The sequence below is a fragment of the Rhinatrema bivittatum genome, chromosome 4 (assembly GCF_901001135.1).
Source record: "Rhinatrema bivittatum chromosome 4, aRhiBiv1.1, whole genome shotgun sequence".
In the NCBI taxonomy this organism is placed as follows: Eukaryota; Metazoa; Chordata; class Amphibia; order Gymnophiona; family Rhinatrematidae; genus Rhinatrema; species Rhinatrema bivittatum.
In genome coordinates, this window is record NC_042618.1 from 333687379 (window position 1) to 333700521 (window position 13143).

The 13143-nt window shown below is 45.4% G+C and overlaps 1 pseudogene; it reads right to left on the bottom strand.

Annotated features, from left to right (window-relative positions):
• Positions 1 to 1829: 1829 nt before the first annotated feature.
• On the bottom strand, positions 1830 to 3358 carry LOC115090833 (annotated as a pseudogene).
• Positions 3359 to 13143: the final 9785 nt, after the last annotated feature.

Sequence of the window (13143 nt, forward strand, 5' to 3'; positions counted from 1 at the left end):
TGTAATCTGAGCAGTTTGACTGCATATTTTGTACTTTTTTTAAATATAGGAGCCAATTTGGAAGGGAAGAAAGAGCCCATAGTGACACAAGCTTGGAAAGAGAAGATTTGGGTCTTGGTGGATAGAAGTCCAACAATTAATTGCTACATCCACCCTCTCTCCTATGCCTCAGCATACAATGCTATAATTCCTCTCTGTTTAATTATCATAAATATTTTTTTTATTTAATCACATCTTAAAATCTTTTTCCTCTCTAGTTCAAGTAGGTGAGAAATCTAGGTGTGTTTCCTAAATAGACAGACTGTGCCGTCAGATTTATAGAACAGACATAAAGCAGCTGTTGGGATATTCATCTCAACTTCCTGCACTCTCTCATATAGGTTATGGGTAAAGTGCCGAATAGAGATAACATGACCTGGAATGCGTGCATTAGACACTGACTTTTCTGGTGGCCATGAAATATCGTCCACCACCACGCTTTACCGCTAACAGATTCATAGATCATTCCACCTTCACACACACACACACACACATATGTGTATATATATGTGCATACACACACAAGATCAGGAGTAGTAAAGCATCATGTGTCCCCCATTTACAGAACTCGGGTGGGGGACCGTTAGTAATAAGATGAGAGCTTGGTTTCTGTGCTGCTCAGTTGGGTTTATAGTGGCTTGATCCAGATTCAATCCACTCTGTTAGAGAGGGTTGGAGTCCTCTCGCTCCCTCGTCCCTTCCTTAGCCACTTCTAGCTGGTCGTGCTCTCTGTGCATGTTATCCTGCAGGGTGCAGCCTCCCCCCTCCCTTCTCTCTATCTAAGGGGTTGTTTCTTCCATGGCTCGGACTGAAACCAGCATTTATCTCCCTCTGAACTGAAAGGGTTAACTCAAACTGTTACAACGGGATCTCTGGCGAAAGACGACAGAAGCCCACTCGATCAGCTGAGAGAGCGCGTAAATGTTAGTGTGGGGGGGATGGTGGAGGGTCCCTATGTGCGCGCCCTGATCGGGGTAAATGGGAGGGGAGAGTCAAGGCAAAAAGTTCAGCCAAGCCCACAGCAACTCTGCCACGCCCGCTTTACTTCCCTCCGCCTAATTAATTAATGGTTTTCTTGCTGCCGATCAAACGGTTTGTAATAGACCCTCTCAGATAAAGAGCCAGTGCCTTTGGTGGCTGCTCGAAGAAAAATACCTTAGACACATCCTAAAACTAGCCGGGCCGACTAGTTTTTACTTGCCGTTATTTACTGTATATATATATAAAAGTTTGAATTAGTACAAATGTCAACTTCAGACCTGCAGCACCCATGTGCTAAAGGAGGGATGTAATTAAGTATTTATTATTTCAGTTGATGAAGTACTTTATATATATATATTTACAAATCCACATGGTGGCAGCAAGCAACAGACAGAGTGAAGATATATATATATATATATATATATATATATATATATATATATATATATATATATATATATATGTGTGTGTGTGTGTGTGTGTGTGTGTATATCTCTCGAAAGTGACGATCATGCTTAAATAACAAAATAAACTGCATAACGGTAAGCCCAAACATTAAAAAAAAAAATGCACCAAGGCTGCGAAGGGAATTACTGGAAAGAGTTGAAAATGAAACGTTGCGTCCAAAGACAGTTCGGCTACCGAAGAGCGAGATAATAAAAATATATAGAAAATAAGGGTTCAAGCAGAGAATGCAAAATGTCCGGAAAAAAAAAAACAACAAAAAACTTGGCACTGAGAAGTATACTCGCTGGGGTCATGCATCGGTCAGAGACAGGAAACAAATAATCAGACAGACACTTTAAAAGCACTTTCACTTCAGCAGTTTATTAGATGCAGCTGGTGATGCGCCTACGTTATGTATTCAACACCTCAATGACAAGGTAGTAAAAGGTTGCAGGCACCGCTGCACGACATCTGCGTGCAATAGGAAATAGCTCACCCTCTGCCCTCCCCTCCTCTCCCGCCAAACCCCCAGCCTCAGACATTGCTTCACAGTCCCGAGCTCAGTTTCTTGGACAAAACAGAAAAAACTAAGCAATGAAATACAATGCTTCCCTGAACTTCCAGCCGACTCTGGTTTCATTGTCTGCCCCCCCCCCCCCCACCCCCCATTGCTACAGTTCAGTTTCACATTTTAGCTAAACCCACTGCTCAGCCATTACAAAAAAAATAATAAATAGAATTCACTCATTCTGTTTTGCTGTACAGTACATGGGTCGTGCTGCTCCTCGGCACCGGGAAACCTGCTTTCCGTCCCGTTTTCACAGTAAGGGCAGGTCTGAGGGTGCCTTTTTGATCGCCGCTTGTGCAGTCTTCCGCCGCTTGCGCACCAGCCCCCCCCCCCCCCCCCGGTGTCTTTGCCTCAGCAGATGCTGCAGCTGTTTGTTTTATTCATGGGGGGCCTGGGGGCGCCCTTCTCCTTGGGCAAAGTCTCCCTCCTCCGGCGCAGGGCCGGGCTCCAGCGGCTGGGCAGGTCCACCTGCTCCAGGAGCTGCCGGAAGACCTCCAGCACCTGCCGGTTCTCCTTGGCCGAGGCCTCCACGTGGCGGCTGCCCCAGTCCCCTTGCACCGTGTCCAGAGCTTGCTGGGCGGGGACCTGCCTGCTGCTGCTCTCCTGGTCCGCCTTGTTGCCCACCACCACCATGGGGGGGGCGCTTGTCCTCCCGCAGGCTCAGGATCTCCTCCCGCAGGCTCTTCACGCTCTCGAAGGACTCGGCGTCTTCGATGGAGTAGACGAGGGCGAAGGCGTCGCTGCTCCGGATGGACAGCTTGCGCATGGCCGGGAAGGAGTAGCTGCCGCTGGTGTCCAGGATCTCGATGCGGATCTTGAGGCCGCCCGCCTCGTACTCCCGGCTGTGCAGCTCCTCCACCGTGCGCCGGTGCTTGGTCTCGAAGGTGTCAAGCAGGAACCGGCGGATCAGGGACGTCTTGCCCACGCCGGCCGCCCCCAGGAAGACCAGCCGCACCTGGTTCTTCTCTCGCACCGCCAGCGACATGATGGGGGGGGGGGGGTGGTGGGGGAGCAGAGCAAAGCAGCAGCTTCGGGACAGGCTGGGCGACTGCTGGAGCCCAAGCGTCTGCCAGATGTGCAGCGCCTTCTGCCTTGGCTGAAGGTGTGTCTTTCTCTTTGCCAGATGTGGAGCTAGGGGTATGTGATGGGATGCGAAAGGTGAGGAGGTGTTCTGCGGTTTTGTTTAGTTTTGAGCCAAACGCTTTTAAAGTCCGATCTGCATGCAGCGTGCTCCCAGTTTCAGGACACTTAACCGGCTCGCTCCCGCTGTCCAGTGCACTTTACTTTCTAATAAGCAGCTTCTCTCCGAACTCCTCCTCCCTCTTCGCTGAACGCGAGTAATGCTCCGCTTCCTATTTATTCATGCTTGCCTTTGTGACATCAGGCAGGCTCTGCCAATCAAGTCACTCCTCGAGGAAAGAAGGGTTGGGGGGGGGGGGGGAGGGGGTGGAATCTGCATGTGCACAGCTCAGGGTGCGGCGCGGTGACACGGGGGCCACGTGCGGCATACTGGCGATGGTGGCTCATATCGCCTTACAATAAAACAGGCTAAGCTCCCTGTCCTTTCCACTCTCATCTGAACCTACACTGCCTAAAAGACTTTTTCTTTACTTACTTTCTTAGCCCCTATTATAAATCAATGATTTTAGAATTTGCTTCATGGTTGCATCTCCCCTCTCATCCATGTGCAATTAGCAAATGTCTGTGCAACACCTTAGACCAGTGGTTCTCAACTTTTTTTTTTTCCTATCAGGACAAGCCTGAGAGATGATGCTCACATGCGTGACACACTGAACACATGGCCATCATGGGACTAAATACAAATATGCATCCACAGGAGTCCCCCACTTCCTAATAATTGGTGAAAAGTAGAACTAAGATAGTTCCCTGTACAATTCACCATATAAAAAAGATATTCTGATTCTGGTCTCATCTCAATAGCAGCATCACAAACTCCCTCTACTGCCAGGTGCATTGTAAAATAATACAAACCTATCAAACTTGCCTTACCTCAGCAGTACTAACTCCAAGAAATGAAACAGCAATAGCCCTATTCACCACCAGTGCAATATAATATTGAGAAAATACAACAAATAAGGCTGATACAAATCTCTAGTAAAGTACCTCATCTCAGTCACATACACACAGAACACAGACAGACCTGCCTTCACCAAATATAGAATAAAAGACCACAAATTACAAATGTGGAAACAAAACCTGGAATGGAAACCCCAAGACCACCTTCTGCATGCAGTGCAAAACTGGAGACTAGAAACAAAAATATATTTCCACCTACACTAAGCAAAGTTCAAAGAGAGAAGAAATGCATATTCTCAAAACCAACAAAGTATGGCCCTTGTGCCCTGTCCCTCCCCTTCATGCCCCCATCACCCCTCACTCCTCAGTCATCCCTTCACATCCTCATATCCCTGTCCAAAATTCCAACACCCCCACCCCACATCCTCTTTCCCGGTGCTCCTTCTCTCCCCTGTTCAACTCTTTCTCCCCTACCCAGAATACCTCTGACCACCTATTTCCTACCCCTTCCTGCTCAGCATCCACTACTCCCTGCTCCCGCAACCCAGCAGCCCCACACCTCCATAAGAACATAAGAAAGTGCCATGCTGGGTCAGACCAAGGGTCCATCAAGCCCAGCATCCTGTTTCCAACAGTGACCAATCCAGGCCATAAGAACCTGGCAATTGCCCAAACACTAAGAAGATCCCATGCTACTGATGCAATTAATACTCCAACATAAACATGCAAGGGAATATTTGCTTGGTGGTAATCTTGTACGGGGGTTATTCAATGAGGGTAACCGATTTGCAGTTATCCTCTGGTCAGCTCCGTACCCATAAGATACTACAGAGGCGACGTCCCGATAAGTATGAAACAGGACACCAGTGGGGCGGAAAAGCAGCAGGGGAGAAGGGATTTTTAGAAAAATTGAAAATTAATAAAAAGAGTTCGTGAGATTTTGTTCAACTTAATAAAAGAATAATAGACGGAGGTTCACCAGAGGATAACTGCAAATCGGTTACCCTCATTGAATAACCCCCGTACAAGATTACCACCAAGCAAATATTCCCTTGCATGTTTATGTTGGAGTATTTTTGAAAAGGGAAAGAGGTTGGTTAGTGACTACTGATGCAAATAATAGCAGTGGCTATTCCCTAAGTAAACTTGATTAATAGCAGTTAATGGACTTCTCCTCCAAGAACTTATCCAAACCTTTTTTGAACCCAGCTACACTAACTGCACTAACCACATCCTCTGGCAACAAATTCCAGAGCTTTATTGTGCGTTGAGTGAAAAAGAATTTTCTCCGATTAGTCTTAAATGTGCTACTTGCTAACTTCTCTCTTTCCTGCCTAGCAGCCCCCAACCCCTCCCTCCTCCACCTCTCCCTACCCAGCAACCCCAACCTCCTTTCCCCCACCCCTGACTCCCTATCTCCCCGTGCCTCCCTGCCCAGCAGACTCTTGAACTCCTATCGTCCCACGCCTTCCTGCCCAGTATTTTCCCCTCCTCCTGTCTCCCAGCCCGCAGAAAAGACTTATCCAATCCAGAGTCTCCCTCCCTCTTTATCAGCAGCAGATGAGGGCAAGAAGATTCAAGGAGTGGAAGATGAGGAGGCAGCAACAGCAGCAGATCTACAGAGCACGCACCTTTCTCCCTTATGCTCCTGCTTTCACATCCAGGCCCCCAAGGGGTGAAGAGAGCATCAGCATCCTCACTGCCAGGCCAGGCAGTGGAAGATAAAGTTGGTGTCCTGCCAGGCCTATATGAACAGGAGTTGGTGATATCGCGCTCTGATCTGGGTGAAGGAGGAGGGAACAACCTCCCACTGGCCAGGAAGAGAAGAAGGAAGCCAAGAAGCAGCTTCCTGTCATGCCCCAATAAAAGAGAAGTCAGCCAACTCCTGCCCAGACTGATGAGGAAAGATCAGTAGGGATGTGAATCGGGCTTCGGAAGATTGAAAATATCAGATGATATATTCAAAATCGTCAGAAATCGGGGGCTTCCCAAAACGATAGGAAAACCCTACGATATTGATCGTGGGGGTTCTCTTATCGTTTTGGGGGAGGGCGGGAAAAACGGCACACAAAAGTAACCCCTAAACCCACCCCGACCCTTTAAAACTAATCCCAGGGGGAAGGAGGGAGAGAGAGGAGTGAGTACCTTCTGCTGCTCGTGTGGAGTCGCGGCTGAGAGTCAGCTGAGCCCGAGGGAGAGATCTTGCCGGCCCGGAAGCTGACAGTCGGAGGCTACGAACAGCTGAGTCCCGAAGATTACCATCTGCCGGCCCGGAAGCTGACGTCACTTAGGAGGGACGGTAGCTGTTAAAACCGCCCCTCCTGCGGCGAATCTTTCGGGGAAGGAGGGAGAGAGAGGAGTGAGTACCTTCTGCTGCTCGTGTGGAGTCGCGGCTGAGAGTCAGCTGAGCCCCGAGGGAGAGATCTTGCCGGCCCGGAAGCTGACAGTCGGAGGCTACGAACAGCTGAGTCCCGAAGATTACCATCTGCCGGCCCGGAAGCTGACGTCACTTAGGAGGGACGGTAGCTGTTAAAACCGCCCCTCCTGCGGCGCGCAGCCGACGCCGGCGCGCTGCCTAAGCCACGCGCGCTGAAGGGGCGCGCGCGGCTTGGAAGAACTTTGGGCATTTTGTATTGAAGATAATTAGATTTTCCTGTCTGCTGGGACGACTACACTCAACGAATATCGGTACGTTCTAAATTTTGCTTTTATCCTTCTCTCTCCCATGAGCCCCCGTTAACAAGGAGGTGTAAAAGTGACTAAACTGAGCATATCTGTTTGAAACCCAGAGATAAGACCTTCCGTATTGGAAAATTTCCTTTCTATCTATATGCCTCACACAAAAAGAAAGGGGAGATTGAGGGGTGAGGTAGTAAACTCACCAACAATAGACCCGAGACAATCACAGATACCTGGGCTTTTTTCAGTATCCGAGCCAAGTAAACCGGAGAGTTTAGTCGCTAGGGGGCTGGTAGAGGAGCATATACCACCCCCTCTGACTTTAGATGTCACCTTGAGCCCCGGAACCCCAAAGAAACCTTCTTATCCTGGAGATATTAATATCTTGTCACCAGTAATGGCTACAGCAGCGGAGATACCTGAAAAAATGGAATCTTTATTGACTTCTACACCTGAGTTATATGCAGCTGTTAGCCATATACCATCAAGTAAAGAAAAGAAAGAAGGAACTGTTGTCGATGGGAAAGATGAGCAGCTTAGAGCCCTAACTGAGGGTTCAATGATAAAAAAATTAGATCCCATTAGTTTGGAAGGTATATGGTCCACTTTGAAATCAATTGATAGTTCAATCAAAGTTCTTTCACAGGCTACTTTAGAAACTAAACAGCAGACTATGATTAATAATGAGATAATAACACGTTTTAACGCTAAGTCTGAAGTACTTGAAAGTAAGATTGCCAAGGTAGAGAAAAATCAGGTTAAACTGATTGAGTCAGAAATTAGCACTTCTAAAAGATTAGAGGCTGTAGAAAATTCATTAAGGGCGCATAACTTGAGAATAATAAATTTTCCAGTTATTAAAGATATTGCACCTTTAAATTTGTTTAGGACTTATATGCAGGAAATATTAAAGATCCCTGAAGCCGCATTACCAGTGGTGGTGAAGGCTTATTACTTACATCAGGTAACCCAGATGGAGGAGCCAAACTTGGCTTTAAATTTAACAGATTTATTGGAATCATCATTGCAGTTAGAGATATCCCAAAGGAAACCGTTACTTATTACATTCGCGTTTCTCTCAGAGAGAAATAATATACTTAGGATGTTTTTTAGAAATAAACAAGCAAAGTTTTATGGTTTTCCCATTTGGGTTTATCCTGACGTGGTTAAGCCAACACAACAACGCCGTAAGGAATTTCTTTCAATGAGGAGTGATTTAATAAAGATTGGGGCCCGATTTACCTTAAAATACCCTTGTAGAGCTTGCATATCTTACAAAAGTAATAGTTATATATTCTTAGAGCCTAAACAGTTGAAGGAGTTCTTGGTTGCTCACCCACCACAAGCATCTACCACAGTCTTGGAGTAGAATAAGAAAGGGCTCTATGGAATGTTCAGTTAGTGAGTCACAATTTGATAAATATGGTATTAATTTCTTGTGTAAATGCTTCTGTTTATCATCTCCTTATTATCCTATAATTATGATGCCTAAAATGTAATAAGAAGTATTCATGTATTTTAGTTCTTCTTCATCAGTTTCTTTGTATTAGACATCAGATTTTCTGTAAAGAGATTTATCTTGGATAATTTCAAAAATGAAAATAAAGAATTAAAAAAAAAAATAAATAAAACTAATCCCTTAGCTTCCCCCACCCGCCCAACCCTCCCAAAAACGTTTTACAGGTACCTGGTGGTCCAGTGGGGGTCCCTGGAGCGATCTCCCGCTCCCGGGCCGTCAGCTGCCACTAATCAAAATGGCGCCGATGGCCCTTTGCCCTTACCATGTGACAGGGTATCCGTGCCATTGGCCGGACCCTGTCACATGGTAGGAGCACTGGATGGCCGGCGCTATCTTGTGCTCCTACCATGTGACAGGGGCTGACCAATGGCACCGGTAGCCCCTGTGACATAGTAAGGGCAAAGGCTATCGGCGCCATTTTGAATACTGGCAGCCGACGGTCCGAGTGCAGGACCATTGCCTTAGATATAAATAACAGGTTGATTTAACTAATCCTACCATTTTCATTCATTTTTGTTCCTGGCAGCTGTTTTCTTATAGTTGGGGATTTCATGTTGGGTTTGGGAGGAAGGGGGGGGGGGGGGTCAATATCTTCCTCTTCGTTTTCAGTTTTTGGGCAAAACAAGAACAAAGTCCTAGCATGGGCTAGGGAAATGCTCTTGCAGCTTCCCTACTGACTGTAGAAAGCGACGATCAGGGAGAGGGGTCAGCAGCAACCCCCCACCCTATATCAGACTGTGGCACAAAGCATTTTGCCTGAGCATCCTGCCTCCTGCTGCTCAGAGCCAAGGAACACTGACTTAAGTCAGCTCACCTTGCCCTGTGTAAGGCTGCCTCCCACTTCTAGCAACTGAGATAGGCTTGGGCAGGAAATATACTTCCAGAGATGGAAAGTCACTAATGCCAGCCTGCTTCAGTGCCTCCTTAAATCACAGCCTTTAGTTCCACATCGAGAAGGAAGGAAAAGAGAGAGCGCTGTAACAGCTATACAAGGAAGGAAGAGAACCAGTGACCTTTCTAGACAGAAGTACTGGGGGGGGGGGGGGGAAGAGGGCACAGAGCGAGCCAAAATTACATTTCCACACATCACAACACAGCCCCCCTGCCTTCAAATTGGCTGTAAGAAAGACACAATAAGAAAAAAGGCTCAAGGGCCTTCTGTACAATTAAAACAACCCTGGCCAGTTTCAGCCAGCCAGTAAAACCGCCATTAAAATTATTTGATAGTGGGACTTCCGGCTAAGCTGAGAGGCCATGTTGCCAACCAGTTCCCATGGGACTGCCTTAAATCTACTTTAACTCGGCTGCAGGCTAGGAAAATTGAAATGATATACCTCACCTTGTGCTGATTAGGAAGAGCCCTAAAGGAACACTTTTTGGGTTTTCAAAAATTCCTTTTGCGAGGCATGTCAACAAAAGCCCCACGCGCCGCTAGAGACAAGGCCATATGCTTGAATTTTAAAATGGTGTCCGATACTCAATCAGCACTGTTGGACTTAAAAGAAGACTCAAAGAAATCTCTAAGAATGCATCAGCAGCTATAGCTGACAGCCTGAGTAAGCTACAATTGTCAGTGGATAAGATCTGAGAGGACTTGGACAAACACACTACGAAGAATGAGCTAGAAAGTCGTGTATTGACATAACAGATGGCATCGGATCAAGTCAATGTGCAATTGTAAACACACACACACACACACACACACAAATACAAATGCAATACTGGCAGAATGAACTGAAGATCAAGAAAACTGGGATAGGAGGAACACTGTTCAGCTTGTGAAGTGGATCTTCATTAGCTTATACAGGTCTGGCTGCCTCAGGCTTTAGGCCTCTCTATGGAGACCGAACCAGTGCCAGTGGAGTGAGCATACACAGAAAATATGAACCTTATATTATCACAGACATAGTAACATATAACATAGTAAGATAGTAATGATGGCAGAAAAGGACCAAATGGTCCATCCAGTCTGCCCAGCAAGCTTCTTATGGTAGTATCTGCTGTGCTGTGCAGGTTACCTGTATGTTTCTCTTATGGGTAGTAACTACCACTCTGTGCAGTTATCCCCAAGCCTTTGTGATAGCCCATAAAAATTTACTGCTAGCAACATTTTTACTGGGTGAGGAGCCTTCCTGAAAATTCAGACAGTGCTGCTTGATGTGCTTTGCTAATGCACATGGCCTTAGAAGCAGCCCTGTGCTGTTTCCCTTATTTTTGCATATCAGTACCCAAGAATGTAAAAGTCAAGGCGTGTGTTGGTTATTGTCTGAATCCAATTTCTCTTCGCCCCCCGCCATCAAAGAAGAGAGCGATGTTGCAGTAGCAGCAAAAGCATCAAAGCTAATTAGTTAAGGGTAGTAATCCCATGCTTTCTGTTAAAGGTAGTAACTGCTGCTCCGTGCAGGTTACCCCCATGCTTATTATTCAATGACTACTCAGCGAAAGCGTCCAGCAAGCAGCAAAGCACTTGCGCCGGTATGTTTGGAGCTTTTCCGCAAGGGAGTTATCCGGGACAGGAAAACAGCGTTTTTGCAAACCCAGGAGTACACTGAAAAATGTATGGTGAGCTTGCGCTCCTAATGCGACAGTGCAGGGAGCATTGATTATGACGACTGTAGCCAGCATTCTGTATGATTTGCTGCTTTTGTTGACATAATGGAAGCATATTATTTTTACATCACATACGGAAGCTAGCCATGCTTTGGGATGATGCCTTTTTTTCTAGTATTTTGGTAAACTTTCTATGTTTTTACAATTTTCACTTTTCAAAACTAACAGTGGTCTCAATATTATTGCTGCTTAGTGGATCTATTTTGTTTTCTCTGAGATCTAGAGATCAACTCGAGGAAATGATGGTGTGTTGTGCAGATGTTTTTTGTACTGCACGAATGGGAGTGAATAATGAATTGTACCACAATTATATTTTGTTGATGAAGCAGTGGTTTTGGTGTGGCTGTTTTGGCACTTGGGCAATGTTTTCAGCCTTTGCGCTTTTTACCCAAATCTTGCTATTTCCTTTCAGGATTAGCAGCACATTCCTTCTAATTTTTATTCTGAAACTTTTAATGTTATTTATTTATTTATTTTTAATTATTTCTTTATTAATTTTTCAACAAAATCTTTACAAAGTATCCACTTTGAAACAGCAATATGGCATTACATAAAGGTGAAATAAATTCAGGACAACAATTTCATATAATATGTTCTCCAAATGTGACACCCGTTAGACCTCTAAAATAGGGGGGATGGGTAACTGCATACTTAGGAGATCAATAAGAAAAATATATTCTAATAAAGGCATCGCATAACCATATATTTTCTCAAGGACCAGTAATATTAATACTTAGTTGTTGTAAAGCTTTTTTTCCTTCAACAAAGCTTTTTAAGTGTTCTTGTTGGTAGAAAATATATGTGTCCTCTTTATATTTCATGATGCGTTTGCATGGGAAGCGCAGAAAGAACGATTCTCCCACAGCCAGCACCTCAGATTTTAAATCAAGAAATGCTTTTCTTCTCTGTTGTGTAGTCTTAGTAACGTCAGGGTAAATTCTCTCAGTAGCTCCCATAAAACTTCTGTTGGCCCTTTTAAAATAGTCCCTCATAATATCTCCCAGATCCTTTACATTAAAAAAGGAGATTAGGAGCATAGTTCTCTCCGCAATTTCATAAGCTGACGACTCTAAGAACTCCGTCAAGTTCTCTAGGACATTTGGGGTTATTATCTGTCTTTGCTGAGGCTTGCGTAGAGGAAGGAAATATACTTTGTCCAGCGGTGGAGTTTTTTCATTGGTAATATCCAAAACTTCAGTGAAGTATCTCTTTATAGTCACTCGAGGTAACTCTCCTACCACTCTGGGAAAGTTCAGAATCCTTAGATTTAATTGCCTCGTCGCATTCTCTAGATATTCAATTTTTCTGTTTATAGCCCCAGAGTTCTGCACCATAGTTGATTGAACTGTTTTAACTTGTTTTATTTCTTCTTCCATTTTTTGAAAATTTTCATTTGCTTCTAGCTTAGATTTCCCAAGATTTTCATTAAGCTTACACATCTGAGAAGAGAGGACACTTATATTTTTAGAGCATTCAGATAGAGACTTTGCGAGGGTTGATGTTAGAGACCACAAGGCCTCTAAAGTAACTACCTCTGGTTTTTCTACGTTCATAACTTCGCTGGGTTTAATGGGGATAATGGAAGTCAGGTTCTCACCCCTTCGGCTGTCTCGATTCCCCTCCGATTCCAGCACAAGGCCTCCAGCGGCAGTCTCTCCAAATCCTTCGGGCATCCGAGCGCCTTGCTCTCCCGACACTTCCCCCTTTGCTCGATCCGCACAAACATCCTCGTCGGGACTTCTGTCGGGCGAGGTGTCAAGGTTTCGCGCTCGGAAGGAGGTAGTCTCTGGTCCGGGCTGAGAGAGTATAGTTCCGAGGTCGGGTCGTGGTCTCCCTCCACCGACCCGACAGCCAGATCGCTCGAGCCCACTTCCAATGGTTTAGCGGCGCATTGTGGGATGGTCTTCTGCCCCAGGGGTAGCGAGGACATCGAGGGGTAAGTTCTCTGCTTCCCCTTTCGTTTTGGAGCCATGCCAGTCAGGAAACTTTCAAAATTAAGGAAAATAACGCCAGAGCAGATTCACTATGCTGCCGACTGCGGCGCCATCATTATTTATTTATTTATCAATGTACATACCGCCTAGCAACATTCCTAAGCAGTTTACAAAATTAATCAAAGATTTTCTGAATGTTAACACATAAAGATAAAAGCATCGATAAAAATAACAACATAAAAACAGCATTGTACCTTGTTTTGTTAGACAATATTATTTAAAAGCTCTGGTAAAAAGATGGATACTTGCTTGTTTTAAATGTTTATATA